Source organism: Lissotriton helveticus, chromosome 3_1 (genome assembly GCF_964261635.1).
Source record: "Lissotriton helveticus chromosome 3_1, aLisHel1.1, whole genome shotgun sequence".
Taxonomy (NCBI): domain Eukaryota; kingdom Metazoa; phylum Chordata; class Amphibia; order Caudata; family Salamandridae; genus Lissotriton; species Lissotriton helveticus.
In genome coordinates, this window is record NC_136061.1 from 1,649,561,801 (window position 1) to 1,649,582,473 (window position 20,673).

Genomic DNA, 20,673 nt, shown 5'->3' on the forward strand with positions numbered 1-20,673 from the left:
GCCACAGGATGTTGAGGGAGGAGGAAGGGTGCATGTGAATCTACAGCACTACATGCCACGAACAGATGCTAACAGGGTATGTAACATAATCCATTCGAGGCATGTGTGGCTGAAGATACACATACTCTGCATGGACTGTAAAGCAGTCCCTCTTCAAAAGCAGTGGCTATCCTGTGCTTGTTGCAGTTGTTTGAAAGAGAGTACATAGCACTGCCTGTCCTACATTGGCTTGTTGAAGTCCTAAAACATCCACACAATAAGGCTTAGTGAAAGTGTGTGGTGGAGGCCATGTCGCTGCCTTGCAAATGTCAGCTATTGGGATATTTCCTCGGAACACCAGGGAAGCCCCTATTTTACAAGTAGAGTATGCTCTAGGGGGTGTAGGCAAAGTTGTTTTAGCTTTGGCATAACATGTTTGAATACATTTAACTATCCATCCTGAAATGCCTGTTTTGGATATGGGCTTTTCGGTGTGACAGGGCGAAAAAGGAACAAAAAGTTGTTTAGATTTATGGATCTGTTTAGTTCTGTCAATATAGTCATGAAAGCTCTTTTGACACCTAATGTATGGAGTTTTCTTCTACCAAACTGAATCTAGTTGTGGGAAGAAAATGGGTAACTCGACTGAATGACTGAGGTGAAAAGTTGAAACAATGTTTGGAAGGAATTTTAGGTTGGTTCTACGGACCACCTTATCTCTATGTAGCTGGAAAAAAAGGTTCTTTTGAAGTTAGTGCCTGGAGATCACTGACATGTGTAAGTGAGGTAATAGCTACCAAAAAAGTATAGCTATTAAAAAAGCAACTTTCCAAGACAAGAATTGTATGGAGCAATTGTGTAGTGGTTCAAATGGTGGGCCAACAAGTCAGGAGAGCAGCATATTGAGATTCCAACCTGGTGCAGGCGGAACTCTAGGTGGAATTACTCCATTAAGGCCTTCCATGAATGCCTTAATAACTGTTACTTTAAAGACAAATGTTGTCTGTTTTGTAAATATGCAGCAACTGCTGCTCGATGTAGACGTATGGAAGTGTAAGCCAGTCCTGAGGTTTATAAATGCAAAAGATAACAAACAATGTTTTACACAATTGTATCAAATAGATTTATTTGTTACTGTGACAGTAAAACACAAATCTTTTCAATTTTTCTGAATAACACACCTAGTTATAGGTTTACGTGCTTTTTTAAGAATGTTCATACATTCAGGTAGAAGATTGAGCTCCTTTGGATTTGGGTGCCAACTTCTCCATGGTTCTGAGTGAGATGATCTGGGTTGAGGGAAAGCTTCTGATTGGAAACTACTAAGAGTTCTAGAAGTGTAGGGAACCATGGCTGATGAGCCCAATGAGGGTGAGAGACATTTGCCTTAGACTCCAAACTACTAGAAACGGAAGAGTGGGAGAGGCGGAAAACCATCCCTGACCAGTTCATCCATAGGGCATTCCCTTTGGATAGTGGGTGTGGGAACCTAGAGGCAAAGGTTGGGTAGTTTGCGTTTTCTGCACTCGCGAATAGATCTCTTTGTGGAAAGCCCCACTTGAGAAAATATGGGAGAAGGACTTGTGGATGGAGTTCCCACTCCTGGACTTGTTGCCGCATCCTACTGAGAAGGTCGGCCAAGTGATTGCCCATCCCTGGGAGGTGTTCTGCCAGCACATGGATGTTGTGATGTATAGCCCAATGCCAAATCGTCTGAGATAGGAGTGATAACTGTAGAGCGCGTGTTACTCCTGTTTTTGGAGGAGGTTGTCATGATGTCCGTCTGGACCAAAACAACCTTTCCTTCCTGGTGAGTTAGAAATGTTTTCAATGTTAGGTGAAACCCCTTGGAGCTCGAGGTAGCAGATGTGGTGACCCTGGTGACTGGTATCCCAGAAACACAGAACTGTGAGATCCTGAAGGTCAGCACCCCACCCTGTAAGGGATGTGTCCACTGTGAGAATGATTTGGGGAACAGGGTCGAGAAATGGCCACCCTTTTGATAAATTTTGTGTGCTTCACCACTGCAGAGAGATATGAGTGCAGCTGTCCAACAACACTATATCCTGTGGCTGACCATGTGATTCAGAAAATCGGCTTGCCAGACAGCCTCAAATGTAGTCGAGCATGTGGTACTATGGCTATTCAAGATGCCATCATGCCAAGAAGTCTTATAACTATTTGGTCTGTTATGTGTCGTTTGGTTTGAAACTGCTATTTCAATGTTTTGAATTCTGGCAACATTTGGGTACACTAACCCTAATTGAGTGTTGAGTATGGCCCCTAGGTATGGTTGAATCTGTAAGGGCTGAAGGTGTGATTTCTGTATGTTGTAAAGTAAATCCCAGTTGATATAGATGTAGAGTATTTTGAGTGTGTTATTGACACAGAAGATGAGTACTGGCTTTGATGACCTCGTCGTCTAGATAGGGGAAGATAAGAATATTTTGTCAGAGCAGAAAAGCTGCTACTACTGCTAGACATTTGGTAAACACTCTTGGTGCAGTAGTGACTCTGAATGGAAGAACTATGAACGTTTTCCAGCTATAACCAATATGAGGTATTTGCGATGAGCTGGGTGAATTGGAATGTGGAAGTAAGCATCCTTTAAGGCTAGTGCTTACACAAAGTCGCCTATTTGAAGTAGTGGAATCACATCTTGAGAGTGAGCATGTGGAAGGGCTCTGATAGGCTGTAGTGATTTAGGGGCCTGAGATCTAATATAGCCCCTAGGGAGCAATCTTTTTGGGGAGTTTGAAAGTAGAGGGAGTAAACTCCTGTACCTTCATGTTGAAGAGGGACAGACTCCATGGCTCCTTTGAGTAAAATAGCCTCTACTTCTTGTTTGAACAGAGTTTGACGTTCTATAGAGAGATTGTGTCTGCGAGGTGGAATGTTTGGAGGTGTGGTTGTGAGCTCTGACAATAACCATGTTGGATAATGTCCAACCCCCATTGATCTGAGGGTATCGGTTTCCAGGTGGGGTTGTAGTAGTCCCCCGACAGGTGTTAAATGGTCAGGGGATAGAGGAGATTGTCACTGCTTGGAGGTGGAGGGGGCAGAGCATGTTGAGGCACCCCTACCTCTATCTTTTGAATATTTTCCTCTGTAATTACCCCTGTAGTAGCCCATGAAGGGGGAAGGTTGCTGTTGCCTGTATGATGAGATAGAGACATCAGGTGGTATTTTTTTGGTGCCCTGTTTGTAGAAAGGACGCCTAAAGAAGCCACAGGGTGAACGGGTTTGTAACACCCCCATTGACTTAGCTACCTTTGTGTCTTTTTTCATTTTCTCCAATTCTTGCCCAACCTGGAGACCAAACAGATGTTCTTAATCAAAAGGTGAATTTAATAATGTTTGTTGCACTTCTACTTTAAAACCAGAGATACGTAGATCAGCATGTCTACGCAACAAAATACCGGTGTTCATCCCTCTGACGGTTGTGTTGGCTGAATCCAAGGCACATTATTGAAATTGTTAGTGATTAGTTTTCCCTCATTCACAATTTCATGGTCCCTTTTTTTATTTTCATAGGGAGATGTTGGAGGAGTTCCTCCATTTCATCCCAGTGTGCCCTGTCATATCTTTCTAACAGGGCTTGAGTGTTAGCGATCCGCCAATGATTGGAGAATTGAGTCAGGGCCTGTTTCCCTGAAGCATTATTAAGTTTAGAGTCCTTATCAGGTATCGGGCATCTGCTGAGAATTAGCTCTCTTTCGAGCATTGGATACAACTAAGGAGTCTGGAGAGAGCTGCCCCTTGATGAAAATAGGGTCTGATGGTGCAGGTTTATTGCTTTTGTCAATCCTGGGTGTGATTATATTTGCACGCACTGGGTCTTTAAAAATGTCCTCAGCATGTCTAAGCATATCTTTAGACCGCACTGTCGAGGCCTGGATTCATCCAGGTCTGCAAGGTGCTCAACCCAATGTCCCTAGGGTTTTAATAATTTATAACACATTATATGCAATTGTTTGCTCTCAAATTTTTATGGAATAAAGAAACAAAAATAATCATGCCAATTCATAAACTGACCTCAAATATTGATCACAATGAACTGAACCAATTTGTAACCGAAAGATTCTTCAAAAACATTCAAACTTATTGGAATATAATCACTTATAATAAGCATGAATTCAAAGTTTATCAAAAACTCTCAACATAAAAAGCCCAATGCATTTCGGGTTTCGTTGAACCCTTCTTCAGGGGTTAATGTACATTTCCATGTTTCGTAAGAATTTTCTTATAGTTCCGTGGCAGGACACTACAATATGAACAATCAAAAAAATCCTTGTGATTTAAATGCTGAAGGTGTTGTAAACGTGTTTTATCTATGTAGAATTTGCACAGGTATACTAGAAAGAAAAGGAACGGAAAGAAGTAGGATATAAGGTGAACCTTAAAGGCCTGTCACGTGATTCATCTGATGCCGACGCTTCATTGTGCTTCCCCAAGAGTGTCAAGAAAGAATTAGTTTCAAACATAAACCCCTATAGCCAGATGCCGAGCATCCAGAAGAGATAAGGTGACGATTTGCCCCCAGACGTGCGTGCTCAATAGCCTCAGTGCCCTGCATCTTTGTAAAAACGCTATATAATGTGACACCCGACCGTATTACCATGGTATACTTACTACGCCAGCAAGTTATACGTTTTTGGCTCTGTAACAAATAGTGTGCATATACGGTCAATGCCAACCCGGCTAGTAATTGCGTTTCCATTTTAAATCTGTGGGCTTATGGATCTTTCCCGCTGCCGTCTATGTTAATGCAGCCTTGGTTGTTTACTCGAATGGTGAATTCGGTGCATGAACTGCAAATGTAAAAAATAAGGGAGTGTAATGCGTTTCTGTACCTCCGTAAAGTACCAATAGCGTAGGCCAGTGTGTGTTTTAAAAATCTTACCCACTACGTATATGGCGTCAGCCTCCTGCTGCCTCATAAACTTAACTACAAGTTTAATACGCGTTGCCTTTCGCGCTACTCCTCCATCAATCGCATATAACTGTACGAGCTGAAGAAGTTAAAAAGGGGAAACCTTCATAATTCTAGCGACCAGCTGACAAGGCGTTTCAAATGCACCTATTCTGAATCTACGAAGCCACCTACCTGCTGAACTCCCGTGTGTGTGTCCGACATAACCAGCCTGTCTCCGGACGTAGCGGTTGCTCCCCCTTGCCTCCTGCAGCTCTGGGTATCGTAGCGCTGCTCTCCTCCACACTGCTGCTAATTTGAATTTAGACATTTCCAAGCGCCTCGCACTGCTGAACATTTATTGTGCCGTGTGTTTGCCTAATAGCGCCTCGTATTGCTGGACAATAATGGCGCCGCATGCTGAGTATTGAATTTAATGGTGGCTGTGTGCTTAACTGTGCCCACGGAAGTATTTTAATTTGCATTAGCTTTATTTTATTTACGTGTGCCCCAATATCGGCGTGTTAGCCTTTGTTTTCTATTTACTGCTTGTTGCCATTTGGTTGTGCCTCCAGCCCGTCCCTCCCCCCACGCTCCCGCCTCCCAGCCGCCCCGCCCACGCTCCGCCACCTCCACCCTCCATTAATGACAGCTGGACAATCGCGCAGCGTTTACGCGCAGCGGTCGCGACCCATGCGCGCGGAAGGTGCGCCAAAGGTAAGCCCGTCTATGCCCGTCCGCGCCTGGACCGCGCCCAGCGCCATACCCCCTGGTCCCCGCCGCTCCCTACCCACTAGAATCACATATGATGCCGCTACTCTCCTCGCCCTCAACCCCGGACGTACACCACTATGCTGCGAAAATACTCCTGGACGTACTCACGGCCCATTCGCTTGCCTCTCCTGCAAGTTCAACTGCTTCAGGACTCTCACCAAATCCACGTCCTCCAATCACAGTTCCGACTCTAACCGCCTAAAGTGCATCCTGCTCAACACCCGCTCGGTCCACAGACACGCAACTGAACTCTGGGACCTACTCGACACTGCGTCACCGGACATCGCCTTCCTTACAGAAACATGGATGAACACATCATCAGCACCCGACATCACCATAGCCATACCGGACACATACAAGATTATCCGGAAAGACCGCACCAATCAAACAGGAGGTGGCATCGCCATCGTCCACAGAAACACCATCAAAATCACAACCAACTCCGATGACAATCTCGCAACCGCCGAACATCTCCACTTTCAGATCCACACCGACTCCAGGACCACACTTAGAGGCACCCTCATCTACAGGCCTCCAGGTACCCGCTCTCAATTCAGCGATGACATCAAGTACTTCGTCAGCCCACACGCCCTCGCCTCCGAGAACTACATTCTTCTAGGAGACCTCAACTACCACCTTGATAACAAACACGACAGCAACACCACCACCCTCCTGGACAACCTGGCCAATCTCCGCCTCAAACAACTTGTGGACACCCCCACCCATGTAGCCGGACACACGCTCAACCCCATCTTCACCTCCAGCAAACACATCTCCTTCCATCACACCACAGCTCTCCATTGGACGGATCACAGCTGTATTCACTTCAGCTACAAAACAACCCTGACCCTTAACCGTCCACAGCCTATCCCTCGGAGAAACTGGAACAAAATCACCTCCGAACAACTCCTCACATCACTCAACCAAAACCCTCCCACCATCTCAATGAACCCAAACCAAGCGGCCATCAACCTCAGGCAATGGATTACCTACAGTGCTGACGAATTAGCACCCCTGAAAAAGCACCAGATGAGATCAGCCAGCAAAAAGGCTCCCTGGTTCAATGACGAACTTAAAACATCCAAGAAGCTATGCCGCACCCTGGAAAAAATATGGAGAAAAAACCCAACCTCCGACAACATGGCCTCCCTCAAGTCAGCCACCCGCAAACACCACCAATTGATTCGATCCGCCAAGAAATCAGCATTCAAGGATCGTCTCGACAACAACTCTCATAACAGCAAAGAACTCTTCAACATCGTTAAAGAATTCACCAACCCCACCGCAGCATCCAACGACATCACTCCCTCTCAAGACCTCTGCGACACGTTATCCTCCTTCTTCTACAACAAAATTGCCGACATCCACAACAGCTTCGAGAATACTCCCAGCGATCTACCTTCCCCTCCCCCCTCAGTTCCTACTCCGCCAACTAACAACCTCAGCGCCTGGAACCCAATCACCACTGAAGACACCATTCGCCTGATGAACTCAATCTACTCTGGCTCGCCCACCGAACCCTGCCCCCACCACATCTTCAACAAAGCGGACTCAGTCATCGCACCCCATCTCCGTGATGTCATCAACTGCTCGTTCAACTCTGCCACCTTCCCAGAAAGCTGGAAACACGCCGAACTCAGCGCCCTTCTAAAGAAACCCACAGCAGACCCTTCTGAACTTAAAAACTACCGACCCATATCCCTCCTCCCTTTCCCGGCCAAAGTCATCGAGAAAGCCGTCAACAGCCAACTCGCTGCCTTCCTCGAATCCAACAACTCCCTTGATCCATCCCAATCCGGGTTTCGAGCCAAACACAGCACCGAAACCGCCCTCATTGCAGCGACCGACGACATCCGAACACTCCTGGACAACGGAGAAACGGTGGCCCTCATCCTACTCGACCTTTCTGCCGCTTTCGACACAGTCTGTCACAGTACCCTTATACATCGCCTCAGCAACATCGGCATACAAGGAAAAGCCTTGGACTGGATCATCTCATTCCTCGCTGGAAGAACTCAAAGAGTCCGACTTCCACCATTCTACTCAAAGGCCACCGAAGTCATCTGCGGCGTACCACAAGGATCATCACTCAGCCCAACCCTCTTCAACGTCTACATGAGTCCTCTCGCTTCCATCGCGCGTCAACACAACCTTAACATCATCTCTTACGCCGACGACACCCAGTTAATCCTTTCCCTCACCAAAGACCCCAACACCGCCAAAACCAACCTTCACGAAGGCATGAAAGAAGTAGCCGAATGGATGAAACATAGCTGCCTTAAACTCAACTCAGACAAAACGGAGGTGCTCATCCTAGGATCTTCCCCCTCAGCCTGGGCCGACTCTTGGTGGCCTTCCGCTCTGGGCGCAGCACCCACACCCACAGACCATGCACGTAACCTTGGCTTCATCCTAGACTCCTCTCTCTCGATGTCCAGACAAGTCAACGCCGTCTCGTCCTCCTGCTTCAACGTACTTCGCATTCTCAAAAAGATCTTCCGCTGGATCCCCCTCGAGACAAGAAAGACTGTCACCCACGCCTTGGTCACGAGTCGACTGGACTATGGTAACACACTATGCGCCGGAATCTCAGCAAAACTACAGAAAAAACTCCAGCGCATCCAAAACGCGTCAGCAAGACTCATATTAGACATCCCTCGCCAAGATCACATCTCCGGACATCTAAAAGACCTTCACTGGCTACCCGTCTACAAAAGAATTACTTTCCGCCTTCTCACCCACGCACACAAAGCCCTCTACAACCTAGGACCCGAATGCCTCAACACCCGACTGTCCTTCTACAAACCCACCCGCCAACTAAGATCGTCCAATCAAGCACTCGCCGCAATCCCGAGCATCCGGAAATCCACCATGGGTGGCAGATCCTTCTCCTTCCTGGCTGCCAAGACCTGGAACTCTCTCCCCACCCACCTCCGCCTTACTCAAAACCACATCTCCTTCAGAAAATAACTCAAAACCTGGCTATTCGACAAATATTGAACCCTTCCCCCAGCGCCTTGAGACCCTCTGGGTGAGTAGTGCGCTATACAAATGCTCGAACTTGAACTTGAACTTGACATGCCCCAACTTCCGCCCGAAAGCTACTTCCGGAGTAAACATCCGATGAGCGCCTCGTCTCCGTTTTTAAAGGACTCTGTTTCAATAAACTTTTAGGTCATCGCGATGTGCTTATACCTAATATCCTAAACGTGATTTGAAACCCCGCAAATGAGTAACGAGTCCATGAGGCATATGCAATTCTCAAAGTTAATCCTTAATTTATATGTGGGAATAGAAATTCGAATGTAAGAAAAAAGGAGAAGAATTCGGAAAATATAAGTGTCTTATGTGCAAATAACGTATTTGAATTCTGCATTATGTCCACCAGCATCATTAATTATGCTTCATAAACAACATTCATATCAATGGTCCTAGACTAAACCACAGGTATTAATATTTACAAAAGATTCCTGACGTGGTAAAATACATACTACAAAAAGCAAAAGCATAATTATGCTTCATAAACAACATTCGTGTCAATGGTCCTAGACTAAACCATAGGTGTCAATATTTACAAGAGATTCCTGACGTGGTAAAATACATACTACAAAAAGCATAACATTTCATATTGATCATTTAATCCCCCAGGATTCATTGTACCAAGGTACTTGATGCAAAAGGTTTCTCTGCATGATAGCTGTCTGGTGATCTATGCCACTAGTAGGGTCAACTTTTTCTAAAATGGTAAATCTGATTTAGGGGATGTTGTGTGTCGCCTGTAACCAATGTGTTGCTAGACTAGAAGACAAATGACGGTTGCGGATTGTACTTTTGTGTTCAAACATTCGTGCTTTAACCTTCCTGATGGTTCTCCCTACGTATACTGGTCCGCATGGACATCGTATTGCATAAATTACCCCTGCTGTATTACAATCAGAGTTGTGTTTAAGTCTAATCTGCTGACCTGTCTTGGGGTGTGCAAATCCATTCCCAACTATTACGTTGCTGCATTGTCCACAGTTGTGGCATTTACTCATACCTTTGTACCTAGAGTTGAGTGTAATGCGTTTGTTCTTTAGTATTTCCCTCAGATTCTTTGAGCGCGTGTGTGCAAAGATCGGTGTGTCCACGAACAGGTTTTTGAAGTCTGGTTCATGCGTTATCATCTCCCAACGATGTTGGATGATCTTTTTAATCGGAACTGCCTGTGCCGATTGTTTCAAGACGAATACCATGCGTTTGTTGGGTGATTTTTGTGATTTCTTCAGGAGATTTGTTCGTTCTAATTGTGCTACAGTATGCTGAGCTGTTTCCAATGCCGTATCGGGATAGTATCGTTCTTTGTATCGCTCAATTTGTTGTTCGATAAGTTCTTTTCATTGTGTTTCGTCTGAGGAAATTCTTTTGATTCGAATTGACTGTGACACCGGTAAATGATGTTTTAACGCTCTTGGGTGTGCACTTAAGTAATAAAGAGCACTGTTGACATTGGTCGGTTTCCGAAATACTGTAGTCGATAATCCTTGGGGGTATTTATATATTTCAATATCTAGAAATTGGATTCGGTCCAGCTGTATGTTATGGGTGAATTTTATCCTGGGATTCTTTGAGTTGACGTTGTGTATGCATTCCTCCAGGTATACCCTGCTCCCATTCCAGATTACTAGGATGTCATCAATGAATCTTACGTATAATAGTATGTGATCACTCCATCTTTGGTTCTTCAATATGTGCTGTTCTTCAAAGTATGCCATAAAGGTATTCGCATATGAAGGGGCCCCGGGGAAGCCCATCGATGTGCCAGTTCTTTGTAGGTAGTATTGTTTTTTCCAGGAAAAGTAACTATTGTAGAGGGAGAAGTGTAACAGTTCCCACAGTAGTACGCCAAAGTCTTGATCTATGTCCGAGTTCAACAGTCTCCACTCCATGGCTTCCAATCCTTCCATGTGGCAATTGAAGTATATAGCGCCACCACGTCTATAGTACAAAATAGTGTATCTTCATGAACATGATGACTTACGCCTTCAAGTTTGAGGAGACAATCAGTGGTGACCTTTATATATGTTACCCAATCCTGTACTAATGGTTGCAGGTGACGATCAATGAAGCGTCCGATGGGTTCTTGTATTGATCCACATCCTGCCACGATGGGACAAAAAGGTGGGTCTGACGCATGTTTATGAATTTTTGGTAACATGTAGATCTGACTCCTTTAAAACGGAGACGAGGCGCTCATCGGATGTTTACTCCGGAAGCAGCTATCGGGCGGAAGTTGGGGCACGTCGGACGCACACACGGGAGTTCAGCAGGTACGCGGCTTCCTAGATTCAGAATAGGTACGTTTGAAACGCCTTGTCAGTTGGTCGCTAGAATTATGAAGGTTCCCCTTTTTAACTTTTCAGCTCGTACTGTTATATGCGATTGATGGAGGAGTAGCGCGGAAGGCGACGCGTATTAAACTTGGAGTTAAGTTTATGAGGCAGCAGGAGGCTGACGCCATATACGTAGTGGGTAAGATTTTTTAAGCACACACTGGCCTATGCTATTGGTACTTTACGGGGGCACAGAAACGCATTACACTTCCTTACTTTTTACATTTGCAGTTCATGCACCGAATTCACCGTTCGAGTAAACAACCAAGGCTGCATTAACATAGATGGCAGCGGGTAAGATCCAAAAGCCCACAGATTTAAAATGGAAGCGCGATTACTAGCCGGGTTGGCAGTAACCGTATATACGCACTGTTTGTTACAGAGCCAAAAACGTACAACTTGCTGTCGTAGTAAGTATACCATGGTAATAAGGTCGGGTGTCACATTATATGGCATTTTCACAAAGATGCAGGGCACTGAGACTATTGAGTACGCACGTTTGGGGGCAAATCGTCACCTTACTTCTTCGGGATGCTCGGCATCTGACTATCGGGGTTTATGTTTGAAACTAATTCTTTCAGGACACTCTTGGGGAGGCACAATGAAGCGTCGGCATCAGATAAATCACATGACAGGCCTATAAGGTTCACCTTATATCCTACTTCTTTACGTTCCTTTTCTTTCTAGTATACATGTGCAAATTCTACATAGCTAAAACATGTTTACAACACCTTCCGCATTTAAATCACAAGGAATTTTTTTGATTGTTTATATTGTAGTGTCTTGCCACGGAACTATAAGAAAATTCTTATGAAACATGGAAATGTACATTAACCCCTGAAGAAGGGTTCAACTAAACCCGAAATGCATTGGGCTTTTTATGTTGAGAGTTTTTGATAAACTTTGAATTCATGCTTATTATATGTGATAATATTCCAATAAGTTTAGAATGTTTTTGAAGAATCTTTCGTTTACAAATTGGTTCAGTTCATTGTGATCAATATTTGAGGTCAGTTTATGAATTGGCATGATTATTTTTGTTTCTTTATTCCATATATATTCGAGAGCAAACAATTGCAAATAATGTGCTATACATTATTGAAATCCTAGGGACATTGGGTTGAGCACCTTGCTGACCAGGATGAATCCAGGCCTCGACAGTGCGGTATTCAGATAGGGTGTTAGGCAAAACCCCCAGCAGGGTTGCTCCCTTATTTGTTTAAACCAGGTTTTACATTTGATTATCATTTAGAAATAAAGGTGTGTAGGTTTTACACTTACAGCGCTAAGCATATCTTTAAGCATAGGCAGGTATTGACATGCTCTATGGGTATTAGATTATGTTTCAAAGAGAAAATCATCTCCAACAGGGTCTTTGTGTAGGGGAACCTGATGATAATCTGCTGCCCTAGTGATGAGGTACTGAAAAGATGAACTATCATCAGGGGGTGATGGTCTAGCTGGGTAGAGATCGGGATCGGTATCACCCAGGGGATCAACATCATAATTATCCCAGGATCTGAGGGTTGTGGCTCTGAATCCTATCCTCCCCCTGGTCATCAGTAGGACACTGTGGAGACCCTTGTGGTGTAAAATCATCTGCGTCACCTTGTGAATCATGTGGTGAAGGTGGTGGTGGAGGAGAAGGAGGAGGATGCAAGGAATTTGTTGCAATGTCCTTCTTTTTAGCAGGCACTGGGAGATCTATGGGCTTTTTAAAAGAAAGGTGGTGCTTAGATCACTGGGACGCAGAGTGTAGTGGGTGGGTTAAATATGGACAGTTTAAGCCTGTATGATTAGCTTTTTCTGCTTCGGATCGAGCCGCTCCTGCACGACTTGGAGGTCGATTCTGGACACAACTTTGAAGTGGGATCCAAAGTTTTCAGTGCTGAGGCAGGCTTCTTTTTCAGCTCCGAAGTATTTGGAGTCAAAGGTAGGGGTACCGGCTTGATCGAACCGAAGAACCAGATGGTCAACTTGGTGGCGAGTCCATTTGGCTCCTGTTATTTTGGCTTGGCTTTTAGTACTGAGCCATAGGGTGATGCGTCTGAATCAGGGGATTAGTGCCTACCATGGCCTATTGGCAGTGGTGGCCCGGGAGCCAAAGTATCGGTCAAAACAGATACATTTTTTGGAAGCAGGGGCCAAAGGAAGATACTGTATTTGAAGTCCAGAGTCGAGGTCGGAATCGGAAGCAGAACCTGATCGGGAATCATGGATGGGAAAGGCCTCCGCCTCTGTAGCAGAGGCCTCATGAAGCTCTTGCTGTTCCTGCTCAACATCTTGACCGAAGATGTTTGGTGTCTCTTCGATTTCTCAGTGCTGCATTTCTCTGAAACGTGCCTGACGGTCCTGTAATGATTTTTTGGATCGAAAAGATCTACATGCCTCACAGTCCGTCTTATGATGATCAGGAGACAGACATAGGTTGCAAACCTAGTGGAGGTCAGTTCTCGGGTTCTTCGTGTGGCAGCGGTGAGCATAATCAGAATAGAGCTTGTTCCATTTGCAGGGCATTCTCAATGGAAGCTGCGTGAAACAAAAAGTAGGCCCAAAGTCTGTATTAGGAATACGTTGAATCGACAGGTGAAAATGGTTTGATTTTCCGGACGCAAGGAGGGAAAACGTGACCAAAACAATAAGTGATGAGTGTAGAAATGAACAGCGACCCGAAAGGACTGAAAACGGTCTTGAACCTTAAGTGCTTCAAAATATGTCCGAACCTGACATTGTAAAGAAAACAATCTAACAGTGCCCATGCACATTATCACCAAGAGGAGCAGTCACTTTGTCTCGAGACTTGAAGAAAAACAACTTGCACACATGTTGACCCAACACTAGATGGAGGAAGTATGCAGAGCATGTGTATCTACAGCCACACATGCCTCGAACTTAATGCTCTCATGAACAGTTTTCGTATATCATAAATGCCAATACTTTTTTTTTTTAAATGAGGTCCCACCAATGTTTCATACATTATAAATTGTTTCACCAGCTGTATTACAAATTTGTTAGAATACACTGGATAGATAATAATGTCCAAGATACGTTTACAAGCAATAATTATGCTCTAGCTGACTTTCACCATTTGGCCTAGCACTGCACTCTCTTACATACAATTATGTCTAGCAGACATTCAAGAACTCACTCATAAACTTGGCGCAGTGCCATATCACCCACTGATTCCTTCTTAGATGGCCCTCACAGTTGGTACCTCACATCTGCTCCTGCATATGTCATATAAATAAAAATGTGTTCACCAATTGTAGTACATGGATGTAAAGGACTCGAGGGGCGTGGCTAGCAGCCGATGGACACGGTCGCAGCCTAGCGAGGCTCCCGACCCTCAGCCCTGTAATCCGCCTTTAATCCTGAATTAGACCCGGGATCCCCGTGGAAATCGGGTTGATCCCGGCGCCAACCCACAGGTCTGTTCCGACTGGGAAAGTGCGCCGCTACTCCGAATATAACGGACGCTGAGGGGTGCGAGGTGCCCGAGACGGCTGGGGACAAGATGGCGGCTCCCTGCATCGCAGCCACTGCGGAGTAGCGAAGTGCCCGCCCCGGAGGTCCTGCGGCCACAGCGTGGGGCACCGTGGAGTACGGGACTGGTGGAGAGCGGCGGCGGCGGCCCCCTGGAGCAGCGGCAGATCCTGCGGTCAGCGCGAGGTCCGCCCGGGAGTGGGATTCTGGCGGAGCTCCGCCCACAACCGCGAGGGGGCTTACTCGAGGCCCCGGCTTTGAGGCCTGCGATCCCTGTGGGCGCTACTGAGTCCTACACCGGCGACATACCCCCGGATGCGGCCGTGCCACAACAGGCCTGCTTTGGGACAGCCATATAGGACCACCGTGAGTTGAGGCTGCCCGGAGGGCGTACCTCCTTGCTCAGAGGGGACGCATTGTGGCCCAACGACGGGGCCTGTGACTTGCTTGGGCGGCGGCCCCACCCGGACCGGCCGTGCAGGGTGAATCTGTCTCCGCGACGGAGGGGCATTGAATCGGCCCTAGATCCGTGGGAGGCGGGGAACCGGGACCGGAGGGAGGAATACGCCCGCTGGGGCCCTGTGTATCCTACACTCTCCACCCCACCTCTGGCCCCCGGTGGTGATCCCTGCGTGGAGGGTGGCTCCGGGTCATTGGCACGGCTATAACGCTGAGAGGAGCTCCACGGAGTGCTGCCCGGCGGGCGGGGCCGGCTGGTGGACCCCAGTGCGGACCCCTGGCGCCTGGTTACCGAGGGAAGCGGATAGGCCCTGGCGGATCACTGGCGCCATTCTTGATCTCGGCCACACGACCCCCAAAGACCCGGCTCACCGCCCGACGACGGCTGGTAGCGAGACTATATTAAGGCTAACAGCGGACTACTGCGGGAGACGTCGTTGACGCCGGACCGCCCGGAGGGTCCTGTATTGCTGGGAAGTGCAAGATGGGAAAACCTAGAGGACCCAAAGGGGACGGGAGCCCAGCCACGGAAGCGCCAGACGACTCCCCGCAACCCCCCACGGAGCTCCAGCTGATGCAGGACCGGATTCTAGACGCCATTGCTGCCACGAAGGAGGCCCTACAACACGATATTGGTCAAGTAGCGACGGGGCTGGGGCACCTGCGCGCAGATCATGCGAAGCTACAAGACAGGGTCAAGGCCACAGAAGTTGCCTTACAAGATGTCGTGCCGGCCCACAAATCGATGGAGGGACGACTTACGGAAGCGATGGAGCGGATACAGGCCCTGGAGAAGAGAGCGGAGGACGCTGAAAACCGCAGTCGGCGGAATAACGTACGCCTGGTTGGCCTGCCGGAAAAAAAAGAAGGCACGGACATGGTGGGCTACCTGACTGACTGGTTCAAAACCGTGGTTGCCCCGGAGGGCTTATCTCCCTTCTTCACACTTGAGCGGGCCCACCGCGTGCCTTCCCGACCCCCACGCCAGGGTCTCCCGCCGCGACCGGTGGTCATCAAATTGCTCCATTATAAGGATAGAGACTGGCTCCTTCAGCGGGCCAGGGAAGCGGGCCCATTTCAGGTGGACAATAGTAACGTCACGCTATTCCCGGACTATACGTTTGAGACCCAAAAACAACGAGCCTCCTTCCTAACCATCAAAAAGGAGCTACGTACCGAGGGTCTGCAATACTCCCTGCTGTTCCCGGCCAAGCTACGGGTGATAGTCGACGACAAGGCGTTGTTCTTTGAGTCTCCGGCGGATGCCTGGGCCTGGTGGGACACCTACAAGGCGGGCACGGATGGGGCTCGCTTTCGAGCCGAAGAGGAGCGCCAGAATCATGCGGTCAGGCGATCGAGAAGACTCCGGGGGCGCAACCGGGGATCCAAGAAGCCTTCTACATCGCAAACTGAAGAAGAACGGAGAGCTGCGTTGCAGGCGGTTAAAGAGGTGTCGGGAACGGCGCCGGTCCACTCGGCAAGAGATTCAGCCTCAGAGGCCCTGGCCACGGGATCGGACACTGACTTCTCGGGGCTGGAGGGGGCTAGGGGCCCGAAGGTCACCCCCCAGACATCGGGGGAAATCGTTGAACCCTAACAGCTGTCCGCGGCCTCTGAGAGAAGAGGACCTGGAGGCAGCGCCCCCCCATGGATATTGGAACAGACTAATGTGAGACTTTTCTTTTATAAGTCGCATTGAGTATTGTGGGGCAGAGGGACCTGGGACCGAGGCTTGAGAGGTTCAGTAGCCAGCTCACGCACCACAGGGCCCATAAGGCCTCCGTGGTGATTACTACGGACTACTAGTTTACGTGAGCACGTTTGCTCACTAGTTTGGATGGGTGCCTCAGCTTCGCAGTTGAGTCCTGTTCTGGGGGAGGGGGGACCTGGAGTAGTTGGGGTGACTCGAGGTGCACTTGGGGTTGGGAAGTTGGGCGGGGGGGTGGGGATGGGTGGTGGTGGGAAAATGTCTGGTGTCTGGAAGCGAAAGTTTACTGATTTGACCTGCACTGACTGGGGTGATGGCTGACATGGGCTCGTTGAAGTGTGTGTCCTGGAATGTGCGGGGCCTAAATTCCATGACTAAGAGACACAAGGTACACGCCTACCTGGTTCGCAGGGGGATACACATTGCCTTCCTCCAAGAGACCCACTTAACTAAAGCGGAGGGCACCGCACTGCAGAGGAGATGGAGGGGGCACTTATTCCACACCACGTACTCGGCGTTTGCCAGGGGCACACTTCTTTGGATCCGGGCGGGGGTTCCCTTTCAAGTTACTAGGCACACAGTAGACCCGGAAGGGAGGTATGTGGCGGTTGAGGGTTTGCTCCGGGGGCGTCAGTTGACACTTTGCAGCGCCTATGCGCCAAATGTAGAGCAGGCATCGTACTTCAACAGACTGACCAAACAACTAGCCTCCTATTTAACGGGTTCAGTACTATTGGGGGGGGATCTCAACTCCGTGGCGGATGCCACTCTCGATAGGTCGCACCCGCCTCTACACGCATCCCCAGTTCACAGACTAGCAAAACACAGATCAAACTGGCAGGGGCTGTGGGACCTGACGGATGCATGGCGCGCCCAACACCCAACTGAAAGGGATTACTCCTTCTATTCAGGTATGCACGACCTCCACGTGCGCATTGACGCGTTCCTCTGCTCCCAGTCGGTGTTGCCAATGGTTGCCCGAACTGAATATCTAGCACGCACGATCTCGGACCACAACCCCCTACTTCTTACCTTTGCCTGGATGAACGTGGTTTCACCAATTCCAACGTGGCGGCTTCATCCGGACACTCTAGACGATCCGCCGTTCAGCGGAGCGTTGGAAGATAGAATCACCCACTACTTTGCCGAAAATGAGGGGACTGCCTCTTCCAGGGCAGTGGAATGGGACGCGCTCAAGGTGGTGGTAAGGGGGCATTGTATAGGGAAGTTCGCGGGTGTGCGGCGAACACTGGCAGAAGATGTGGACAAGGCCGAGCAAGCCTTGCGAGAGGTGGAGAAACAACGGCCCAACCACCCCGACATGCAGGATAGAGTATGCTCGGCACGGGAAGCGCTGGCGGTAGAGGTGGAGCGCCTTCGCTGTTTTGATCACAAAACATACTTAACCAAAGCGCTCGCTGAGGGAGATAAGACAGGGACGCTCCTAGCCTGGTTAGCAAACCCCAATAGGGGTGCTGCCCCAATATTGTCCCTGATTGATGCGAACGGTACCGAGTGTAACACCCAGCCGGACATTTTACAATGCTTTAAAGCGTACTACGAGCGACTGTATAGGGGAGGCCCAGCGGACCGAACCGAGGTGTTGGAGGACTTGTTGTCTGAGATACACTTGCCGTGCCTAGATCCGGACCAAGCGGAAGCCCTCGGGGGCCCGATTGACTTAGCGGAAATTAGGGGGGCCATAAAGAAGATGGCGCGCAGGAAAACACCGGGAGTGGACGGCCTGCCCATCGAGTTCTACGGTAAATATATTGATATCCTAGCCCCACGGCTCCAAATCATATATAACGAGGCGAAAGAGAGGGGGGGATTACCCTGTTCGATGCGCGAGGCGCTCATGATCCCCTTGCTCAAGCCGCATAGGACCAGCTCTGACCCGGCATCGTACAGACCACTGTCGATGCTCACGACGGATTATAAAATCTTGAGCACTATACTAGCCACCAGGCTGATGGCCCATATGCAAGACTTGATTCACAAGGATCAGTCGGGCTTTATCCCCACTAGGAATACGTCTCATAACATCCGTAGGTTGCTGAGGCTCGTAGCGAACCCCCCTCCGACCGCCAGAGCCCCGGTGGTGATGGCGATCGACATAGAAAAAGCCTTCGACAGCCTGGAATGGAGCTACTTGTACAGAGTGCTGCGAAGCTTCGGCATTGGGGATGAGTACGTGCGGTGGACGGAAGTGCTATATGCGTCAGCGGGCGCTAGGGTGCGAGTAGGGGCGTTGATATCGGATAAATATGCAGTGCTTAGGGGCACTAGACAAGGGTGTGCACTCTCTCCCTTGCTGTTCGCCCTCGCAATAGAGCCTCTAGCAGCACTGGCTAGGAAAGGTGACTCCTACCAAGGACTGGAGGTGGACGGGATTCGTCATTACATATCATTATATGCGGACGACCTCCTACTGTTCCTGGAGAATGCCGAAGAGGCAGTGGTGGGGGCAGAAGACCTGCTGGCGCGTTTCGGGGATGTATCGGGCCTGAAGGTGAACTGGGCGAAGACTTGCCTCTTTCCCCTCCGGAAAGCGGAGAGGTGCCCCATGACCCGTCCCGAACCCCGCTGGGAGCCGGCCTGTTTGCCCTACCTAGGGGTGTACATCTATCACGAACCCACAGACCTGCTGGAGGGCAATATAAACTGTTGCATCCGAGCGCTGCAGGGTAACATGCTTTTCTGGGCCACCCTCCCTCTGTCAATGACAGGCCGTGTCTCGCTGCTTAAAATGATCGCCCTGCCGCGGTTACTGTACTTCTTTCGAACCTTGCCAGTGTGGATTCCAAGTGCCGTATTTCGACGGCTAAAATCCCAAGTAGTGTCCTTTCTGTGGGGAGCTGGCAGGCGGAGAATAGCCTTGGCAACCCTGACCCGCCCGAAGAACGAGGGCGGACTCGCGGTCCCTGATTTCGAGTATTATTATTTGGCCGCCCAGCTGCAATTCCTTACACAGGAAGTGGCAAGGGTATACCGAGGCCCGGAGCAGGAGAGGGACACTGGCACCCCTCGCCATGTGCTGGCGTACATCACCCTGCAGCAGAAGCTAGCACTCAGAGACTTATCTCAAGAGGAGCGGACTTTGAGGCTCTGCTGGAACCGCGTGCAAAAGCGCGCTGGCACCGGACACCCGTACGCACCCGAAATTCCACTGGGTATGCTCACGGCGGCGACTGGTCGAGCCTCCAGAGCTGGGAGGAGGCTGGCTTACAGATGGTGGGAGACCTCTTCACTGACGGGGTGCTCGCGCCGTACCAATCCTTGCAGGAGCAGTTCGACCTTCCGAGAGGTGGCTATCTACTGCACGCAGCTGTGGTACGAGGGATCCAAGCGCACTGGGGCGAGGGACTGTGTGAACCCACGACGTCGCCACCATGTCAATATGTGATGATGGCCGCAGGCACGGTCAAGGCAGTCACGTGCCTGCACTCCAGAATACTCGAGAGCACCTTACGACCCCTTACGCGCTTAAAAACCCAATGGGAGACTGATCTGCAGAGGGAGATCCCGGATACGACGTGGGCCCAGTTGGTTCAGAGGCCCAGGAAGAGTACCAGGAACGCTCGGTTCCAGTTAATACAGCTATACATCCTTCATAGGGCTTACCTTACTCCGCACAAAATAGCGCAATACTTTGGAGCAGAGGACGCAGCGTGTCCTAGATGCGCACGGTTGGACGCAGACCTACTGCACATGCTGAGGGACTGCCCGCACCTACAGGACTTCTGGAAGGAAGTGGGCGATACCATGAACGCGGTCACAGAGAGGGAGCTACACTACGATAGCGCAACTACACTCCTACACTGGTTTCCGCACACACGTAAGAATAAACTGACTAGCAAATTTATAGACATGGGCCTACTCCTTGCGAAGAGGGAACTCACTAGGGGATGGAAAGCGAAGGCAGCACCGACACATAGGAAATGGCTGACTGAGTTCCAGAAATGGGCGGCGGCGGAGAGCACGAT

General features: G+C 49.1%; 1 protein-coding gene across 3 annotated transcripts in view; it reads right to left on the minus strand.

Annotated features, from left to right (window-relative positions):
• PARP9 (poly(ADP-ribose) polymerase family member 9) overlaps nt 1-20,673 on the minus strand; it is a 797,801-nt gene that overhangs the window by 66,575 nt on the left and 710,553 nt on the right. The gene's annotated exons all lie outside the window — the stretch shown is intronic.